Genomic DNA, 9,270 nt, shown 5'->3' with positions numbered 1-9,270 from the left:
GGTAAAGCCGACCGTTCTCTTTGCACCATCAATGAGATTTTTCGTACACTTCTCATTCAGTCCTCCATGCCATCAAAATTATGGGCAGAAGCACTCCACATGGCCACCTTTCTTCTCAATATTCTCTCCTCCAAAACTAATCCAAATATCATTCCCTATTACTCTATTTTCCTTTGCCATCCCAATTACTCTGAGGTTCGTGTTTTTGCCTGTCTTTGCTTTCCAAATGCCTATGCCATCTCTGAAAACAAACTTTCTCTAGGATCTATCCCATGTGTCCTTGGTTTTTTCGACGAACTCAAAGGTTACCGCTGTCTTGACTTACACACTCGACGGGTACACGTGTTTTGCCATGTTACATTCGCCGAACATATTTTTCCTTTTGCTCAACGCACCGACACACCATCAATCATCCCTACCTCTGCCGCCACCTCTTCTCCCTATCCATTCCACCTCTACACTCCTGCCACAGCAGCCCAACCTGCCACACCTACTGTCACAGCAGCACCACCCAACCCGCCATCAAACACCCGGACACCGCCCAACCCGCAACCAAACAACTCGCCACCACCCAACCTGCCACCACTCGACCAGCCACCACCCAACCCACAACCACACATCCCAATACCGAACCCACAACCAGGGATGGGGAGTGGTGCTGGGCCTGCGCTAGCAATGTGGCACATGGGCACCTATGTGTCGTTTGATCAGGTGAGATCATGGAGTCGCACGCGATTGGCCTAGCATTCCGCCGGCCTACCGGTAGTAAACGTTTCCCATTTGGCATGGACTAGGAAGGCCGTTGCTAGAATCTACCGGACCAGCAGCTGCTGAGGTTATCGAGCGAGAGAGGCTCGGTGACATGGCCAGCGAGGTCCAGCACGGAGATGGTGCACCTCTCGTCGCATTTCGCGGTCGGGTGGGAGATCGCGACGTACACGCAGTTTCATCGCACCCCGTTGAATCCGTTGGCCTTGATGCAGAACCCCCTGAAGTTGTCCACGAACACCACCAGATCACCGATGTCTTCGACCGCCGCCCAACTCGTGGGGTTTTGGTGGTCCCAGCGGAAGGCCCCCGCCATGCGGAGCTTCACCGGGCCGTCGAATCCTCCCAAGGGCAAGACATGCGTCCGGCCGATCATGATGAGCTCGGCGGACGACACGGCGAGCATGGGCTCGCGCATCGTCTTCGCCAGCGGTGGCTTGATCACAGCGGACATGGCAAAGGTTTCGCTGTCCAAGCTGACCGTCTTGCCGGTTCTCCCGTCGAAATGCGCCGTCGTAGTAGGTGATGCTGCTGACCTGGCCGAGCTCCTCCGGGCACTCCACCGGGCTCCACCACCGGTCTCCCAGCCGGCAGAAGCAAAGTACCTTGGTGCACCGCAACGCGATCAAGACGGCGTGTGGCGACCGATCCCACACCATGTCACGAAGAATGAAAGGGTCGTTGTGGGACGAGGGCGGTAGCCTGGGTTGGCCGGCCGAGGCGCCGGTGAAGGGGTCCAGCAGGGCGCCCGAGAAGTAACGGTTCACGGCGAGCGTCCAGCCGTCCGGCGAGGCGAAGAGGAAGAAGCCGCTGGCGGTGGGCATGGGGATCTTCATGATCCGGTCATCGGGGAGCGACCAGAGGCGGCGGTCGACGCGGATGTGGTTTTTGGTAGGCAGGAGGAGCAGGGGAGCGCGGCGGTGGGCGCCATGCGCCACCGACGCCGAGCGCCAGGATGGGCACACGAAGCGGAAGCAGGCGAAGTCGGCGTGGTCGCTGATCCTGTCGGCCATCGCCGCTACGAGGTCGGCCGGTAGGTAGGACCAGCTCATTGTCATGTCTGTGCCAGCAGCGCCAAGGCGCCTTGCCTGGTTTTCCCGGATGTGCTTGTTTGACTTCGCCTATTTCGGTGAGTGTGATGGCCCGTGAGACCGTGACTACATTTGTGCATCTATAGAAGACTATATGATCACCGAGTATGTGGATGATAACCCACAAGTATAGGGGATCGCACCTGTTTTTGATAAGTAAGAGTGTCGAACCCAATGAGGAGCTAAAGGTAGAACAAATATTCCCTCAAGTTCTATCGACCACCGATACAACTCTACGCACGCTTGTTGTTCGCTTTACCTAGAACTAGTATGAAACTAGAAGTACTTTGTAGGTGCTGTCGGATAGGTTTGCAAGAATATAAAGAGCACGCAAATAAAAGGTAGGGGCTGTTTAGATAAAGAAACAATAAAGTAAATATAGAGAGTGTGGAAAAGTGGTGGTAGGAGTTGCGAAATTGCCCCTAAGCAATTGACTACTTTACTAGACCGATAGCAAGTATTATGTGGGAGAGGCCACTGCTAGCATGTCATCCCTGACTTGGAATTCTATGCACTTATGATTGGAACTATTAGCAAGCATCCGCAACTACTAACATTCATTAAGGTAAAACCCAACCATAGCATTAAGATATATTGGTCCCCCTTCAATCCCGTACGCATCAATTTCTATGCTAGGTTGAAGCTTCTGTCACTCTTGCCCTCCAATACGTAGTCCTATCAACATACAACTAACCCTATGGTGTGATCCACGCGCGCAATCATATTATGGGCACCAAAGGACAGCAACATAACCACAAGCAAATTAAATCAATCATAGCAATTCATCAACCACCGATAGGACAACGAAAATCTACTCCGACATCAACACATGATTGGATAATAATATGAAGCATAAAGCACCATGTTCAAGTAGAGGGTACAATGGGTTGCGGAAGAGTGGACCACTGTAGATAGAGGGGGGAAGGTGATGGAGATGTTGGTGAAGATGGCGGAGGTGTTGGTGTAGATCGCGGTGATGATGATGGCCCCCGGTGGCACTCCGGTGCCACTGGAAGCGAGGGGGAGAGAGCCCCCTCCTTCTTCTTCTTCCTTGATCTCCTCCCTAGATGGGAGAAGGGTTTCCCCTTTGGTCCATGGCCTCCATGGCACGGGAGGGGCGAGAGCCCCTCCGAGATTGGATCTGTCTCTTTGTCTCTCTTTGTTTCTGCGTTCTCAGATTCTTCCCTTTCACCGTTTCTTATATTCCCGGAGATCCGTAACTCCGATTGGGCTGAAATTTTAACACGATCTCTATCCGGATATTAGCTTTCTTGCGGCGAAAGAAGGGCATCAACCGCCTTACGGGTGGCCCACGAGGGTCAAGGGCGCGCCCCCCTGCCTCATGGCCACCACGGGCACCGTCTCGCGTGGATTTTTCTTCGCAAAAATCATATATATTCCAAAAAAATCTCCGTCAGGTTTTATCCCGTTTGGACTCCGTTTGATATGGATATTCTGCAAAACAAAAAACATGCAACAAATAGGAACTGGAACTGGGCACTGGATCAATATGTTAGTCCCAAAAATAGTATAAAAAGTTGCCAAAAGTATATGAAAGTTGTAGAATATTGGCATGTAACAATCAAAAATTATAGATACGATGGAGACGTATCAGCATCCCCAAGCTTAATTCCTGCTCGTCCTCGAGTAGGTAAATGATAAAAAAGATAATTCTTGATGTGGAATGCTACCTAGCATAATCTTGATCATGTAGTCTAATCATGGCATGAATATTAAGATACGAGTGATTCAAAGCAATAGTCTATCATTTGACATAAAAACAATAATACTTCAAGCCTACTAATAAAGCAATCATGTCTTTTCAAAATAAGATGGCCAAAGAAAGTTATCCCTACAAAATCATATAGTCTGGCTATGCTCCATCTTCACCACACAAAATATTCACATCATGCACAACCCCGATGACAAGCCAAGCAATTGTTTCATACTTTTGACGTTCTCAAACCTTTTCAACTTTCATGCAATACATGAGTGTGAGCCATGGACATAGCACTATAGGTGGAATAGAATATGATGGTGGAGAAGACAAAAAGGAGAAGATAGTCTCACATCAACTAGGCGTATCAACGGGCTATGGAGATGCCCATCAATAGATATCAATGTGAGTGAGTAGGGATTGCCATGAAACGGATGCACTAGAGCTATAAGTGTATGAAAGCTCCAACTGAAACTAAGTGGGTGTGCATCCAACTTGCTTGCTCATGAAGACCTCGGGCATTTGAGGAAGCCCATCATCGGAATATACAAGCCAAGTTCTATAATGAAAATTCCCACTAGTAGATGAAAGTGATAACTCAAGATACTCTCTATATGAAGAACATGGTGCTATTCTGAAGCACAAGTGTAGTAAAAGGATAGTAACATTACCCCTTTTCTCTTTTTCTCTCATTTTTTATTTTTTTTATTTTTTGGTGGGCTTCTTTGGCCTCTTTTTTTATTTGGGCTTCTTTGGCCTCTTTTATTTTTTTAAAATTCCAGAGTCTCATCCCGACTTATGGGGGAATCATAGTCTCCATCATCCTTTCCTCACTGGGGCAATGCTCTAATAATGATGATCATCACACTTTTATTTACTTACAACTCAATATTACAACTCGATACTAGAACAAAGATATGACTCTATATGAATGCCTCCGGCGGTGTACCAGGATGTGCAATGATCTAGCATAGCAATGCCATAAAAAAACGGACAAGCCATGAAAACATCATGCTGGCTATCTTACGATCATGCAAAGCAATATGACAATGAATGCTCAAGTCATGTATATGATGATGATGGAAGTTGCATGGCAATATATCTCGGAATGGCTATGGAAATGCCATGATAGGTAGGTATGGTGGCTGTTTTGAGGAAGATATATGGTGGGTTTAAGGTACCGGCGAAAGTTGCGTGATACTAGAGAGGCTAGCAATGGTGGAAGGGTGAGAGTGTGTATAATCCATGGACTCAACATTAGTCATAAAGAACTCACATACTTATTGCAAAAATCTATTAGTCATCGAAACAAAGTACTACGCGCATGCTCCTAGGGGGATAGATTGGTAGGAAAAGACCATCGCTCGTCCCCGACCGCCACTCATGCATAAGGAAGACAATCAATAAATAAATCATGCTCCGACTTCGTTACATAACGGTTCACCATACGTGCATGCTACGGGAATCACAAACCTCAACACAAGTATTTCTAATAATCCACAACTACCCACTAGCATGACTCTAATATCACCATCTTTATATCGCAAAACTATTGCAAGGAATCAAACATATCATATTCAGTGATCTACAAGTTTTATGTAGGATTTTATGACTAACCATGTGAATGACCAGTTCCTGTCATCTCTCTAAATAGATATAAGTGAAGCAAGAGAGTTTAATTCTTTCTACAAAAGATATGCCCATGCTCTAACAAATCTAAGTGAAGCAAAAGAGCATTCTACAAATGGCGGTTTTCTATGTAAAGAGAAACAGGCAATCCAAACTTCAAATGATATAAGCGAAGCACATGAAGCATTCTATAAAGCCATACTCAAAAGATATAAGTGAAGTGCATAGAGCATTCTATAAATCAACCAAGGACTATCTCATACCAGCATGGTGCATAAAAGAAAAATGAAAACTAAATGCAAAAGATGCTCCAAGATTGCACATATCGCATGAACGGAACGAATCCGAAAACATACCGATACTTGTTGAAGAAAGAGGGGATGCCTTCCGGGGCATCCCCAAGCTTAGACGCTTGAGTCTCCTTGAATATTTACTTGGGGTGCCTCGGTCATCCCCAAGCTTGAGCTCTTGCCTCTCTTCCTTCCGCTCACATCGAGACCTTCTCGATCATCGAACACTTCATCCACACAAAACTTCAACAGAAAATGCGGTAAGATCCGTTAGTATAATAAAGCAAATCACTACTCTAAGTACTGTTGCAAACCAATTCATATTATGTTTTTGCATTGTGTCTACTGTAATATAACTTTTCCATGGCTTAATCCGCTGATATGAATCGATAGTTTCATCAAAACAAGCAAACTATGCATCAAAAACAGAATCTGTCTAAAACAGAACAGTCTGTAATAATCTGAACATTCACCATACTTATGATACTTGAAAAATTCCACCACAATTATGAAAAATAAAATATTTGTATTGTAAGACAGTGCAAAAAGAATCAGAACCATTTGACATTCCAGCAAAAAATGTAAAATCGCGCACTACAGCCAAAGTTTCTGTCCTGCGCCGTACAAACCATCAAGCAAATGTAAACATCCTAAAGGCAAACCTTGGCACATTATTTTTATAATATAATGGAATTGTACAAGGGGATAATTATTTTTATTGAAAAGTTTCTATAATCAAGATTCACAAAGTTTCCATGAGCATGAACAAAGGTCAAGGCTAGCTCCCACTTCAACAATGCTTGTCTTTCTCACTTTTGCTTTCCTTTTTGAAAAAGTTTTGGGTTCCCCTCTTTATTTTTGTTGTTTTTAAACTATATGAAAGCACTCAACAGAAATAAATGACTCTCTAAAACTTCTGGGTTGTCTCCCTGGCAGCGCTTTCTTTAAAGCCATTAAGCTAGGCATACAGTGCTCAAGTAATGGATCCACCCGGATCCCAAGGTATATCAAAGCCAATTTTAATTAACAATGATTTGTAATTTAGTGGTGAGCACAAGGTAACATATATCATGTAATGACGAAGTCTAACTCTCTTCCTATGCATCGGCATGTCATAAAAGAACAATTCATGCACACAAAGTAAAGGCCAATGCATAGTATAAACAGTTTCTTGCAATTTTATCATATTGGAAACATAGAGAGGTGGAGATATAGTTCCTCTCTCATAATAATTGCAAGTAGGAGCATCAAGCACATGCATATTATATTCATCAAAATCATCATGTGCAACGGTAAAAGGCAACCCATCAATATAATACTTAATAAGTGCAAACTTCTCCGATATAGTGTAGTTGGGAGAATTCAAAAAGATAATAGGACTATCATGCGTGGGTGCAATAGCAACAATTTCATGTTTAACATAAGGAACTATAGCAAGTTCATCTCCATAAGCATAATTCATATTGGCATCTTGGCCACAAGCATAGCAAGCATCATCAAAAAGGGATATTTCAAAAGAATCAAGGGGATCATAATAGTCATCGTAGCAATCATCCTTCAGTAAGAACAAAGGGAAATTAAACAATGTATGAGTTGAAGAGTTACTCTCATTAGAAGGTGGGCATGGGTAGCTAATCCGCTCTTCCTCCTTTTGTTCTTCGCTCTTCTCATCATATTTTTCATCCAATGAGCTCATAGTTTCATCAATTTCTTCTTCCACAGACTCCTGCAAAATATTAGTCTCTTCTTGGATAACGGAGTAGTCCTCAATATATGGTTCAACATAGGCATTAGAAGCATAATTATCATAGCAATATTTAAATATGGCAAAATTTTCAGATTTGTAAAGAGTAGCATCATACTTTTCAATCAAAGAAGCAATTTCGTAATCACCCTTAAAAGCAACAAATTCTTCAATTTGTTGAACATCATAGTAACTATAAACACCCTTAGCATAAGAGGATACGATTCCATTATCACTAAACAAACATTGGTAGGGAAGGTGTTTCTTAGGGTCTTCAGAACAACAAGTATAATCATATATTTCACATAAATTCCAAGCATAGCATTGCAAACGATGAATTTGATCCAGTAAAGTTTTCCCTTTTTCAGATATTCGGTGTCGCACATAACAAGCATGCTCATCTAAAGATTTGCCCTCAACTAAGCTAGTTGGGGTTTTAGCACGAGCACATAGGGATCGAAGATGATCCAAGTAATAAGCTTCAGCAGTGTGATAGATTTTGAGTGGTTCTTCAACCATTGGTTTAGTAGGTACAACTAATTTTTTTGGTATTTTGCGTTTCCTACACATAACTAAAGATAGAAAACAACTAAGAACAACAAATAAAAATTACTTAGTGATAAAGCAAACAAGCACACACGAGAATATTCACCCCACGCTACTGCTCCTCGGCAACGGCGCCAGAAAAAGGTCTTGATAACCCACAAGTATACGGGATCGCAACAGTTTTCGATAACTAAGAGTGTCGAACCCAACGAGGAGCTAAAGGTAGAACAAATATTCCCTCAAGTTCTATCGACCACCGATACAACTCTACGCACGCTTGACGTTTGCTTTACCTAGAACAAGTATGAAACTAGAAGTACTTTGTAGGTGTTGTTGGATAGGTTTGCAAGAATATAAAGAGCACGTAAATAAAAGGTAGGGTTTGTTTAGATAAGGAAATAATAAAGTAAATATAGCGAGTGTGGAAAAGTGGTGGTAGGAGTTGCGAAATTGCCCCTAAGCAATTGACTACTTTACTAGACCGATAGCAAGCATTATGTGGGAGAGGCCACTGCTACCATGTCACCCCTGACTTGGAATTCTATGCACTTATGATTGGAACTATTATCAAGCATGCGCAACTACTAACGTTCATTAAGGTAAAACCCAACCATAGCATTAAGATATATTGGCCCCCTTCAATCCCGTATGCATCAATTTCTATGCTAGGTTGAAGCTTCTGTCACTCTTGCCCTCCAATACATATTCCTATCAACATACAACTAACCATATGGTGTGATCCATGCGCGCAATCATATGATGGGCACCAAAGGACAGCAACATAACCACAAGCAAATTAAATCATTCATAGCAATTCATCAACCACCGATAGGACAACGAAAATCTACTCCGACATCATAGGATGGCAACACATCATTGGATAATAATATGAAGCATAAAGCACCATGTTCAAGTAGAGGGTACAGCGGGTTGCGGAAGAGTGGACCGCTATAGATAGAGGGGCGAAGGTGATGGAGATGTTGGTGAAGATGGCAGAGGTGTTGGTGTAGATCGCTGTGATGATGATGGCCCCCGGTGGCACTCCGGTGCCACCGGAAGCGAGGGGTGGAGAGCCCCCCTCCTTCTTCTTCTTCCTTGACCTCCTCCCTAGATGGGAGAAGGGTTTCCCCTCTGGTCCATGGCCTCCATGGCATGGGAGGGGCGAGAGCCCCTCCGAGATTGGATCTGTCTCTCTGTCTCTCTCTGTTTCTGTGTTCTCAGATTCTTCCCTTTCACCGTTTCTTATATTCACGGAGATCGGTAACTCCGATTGGGCTGAAATTTTAAGACGGTCTCTATCTGGATATTAGCTTTCTTGCGGCGAAAGAAGGGCATCAACCGCCTTACGGGTGGCCCATGAGGGTCAGGGGAGCGCCCAGGGGGGCAGGCGCGCCCCCCTACCTCGTGGCCACCTCTTGCACCATCTCGCGTGGATTTTTCTTCCCAAAAATCATATATATTCCAAAAAAATCTCCGTCAGTTTTT

General features: G+C 44.1%; 1 pseudogene; it reads right to left on the bottom strand.

Moving 5' to 3' along the window:
* Nucleotides 1–496: 496 nt before the first annotated feature.
* LOC147971938 (uncharacterized) lies at nucleotides 497–1,826 on the bottom strand (annotated as a pseudogene).
* Nucleotides 1,827–9,270: the final 7,444 nt, after the last annotated feature.

Source organism: Triticum urartu, chromosome 5A (genome assembly GCF_056163025.1).
Source record: "Triticum urartu cultivar PI428250 chromosome 5A, HENAU_Tu73, whole genome shotgun sequence".
Lineage (NCBI taxonomy): Eukaryota > Viridiplantae > Streptophyta > Magnoliopsida > Poales > Poaceae > Triticum > Triticum urartu.
Note: the sequence above shows the minus strand (reverse complement) of the source record. Positions and strands in the feature narration are given on the sequence as shown.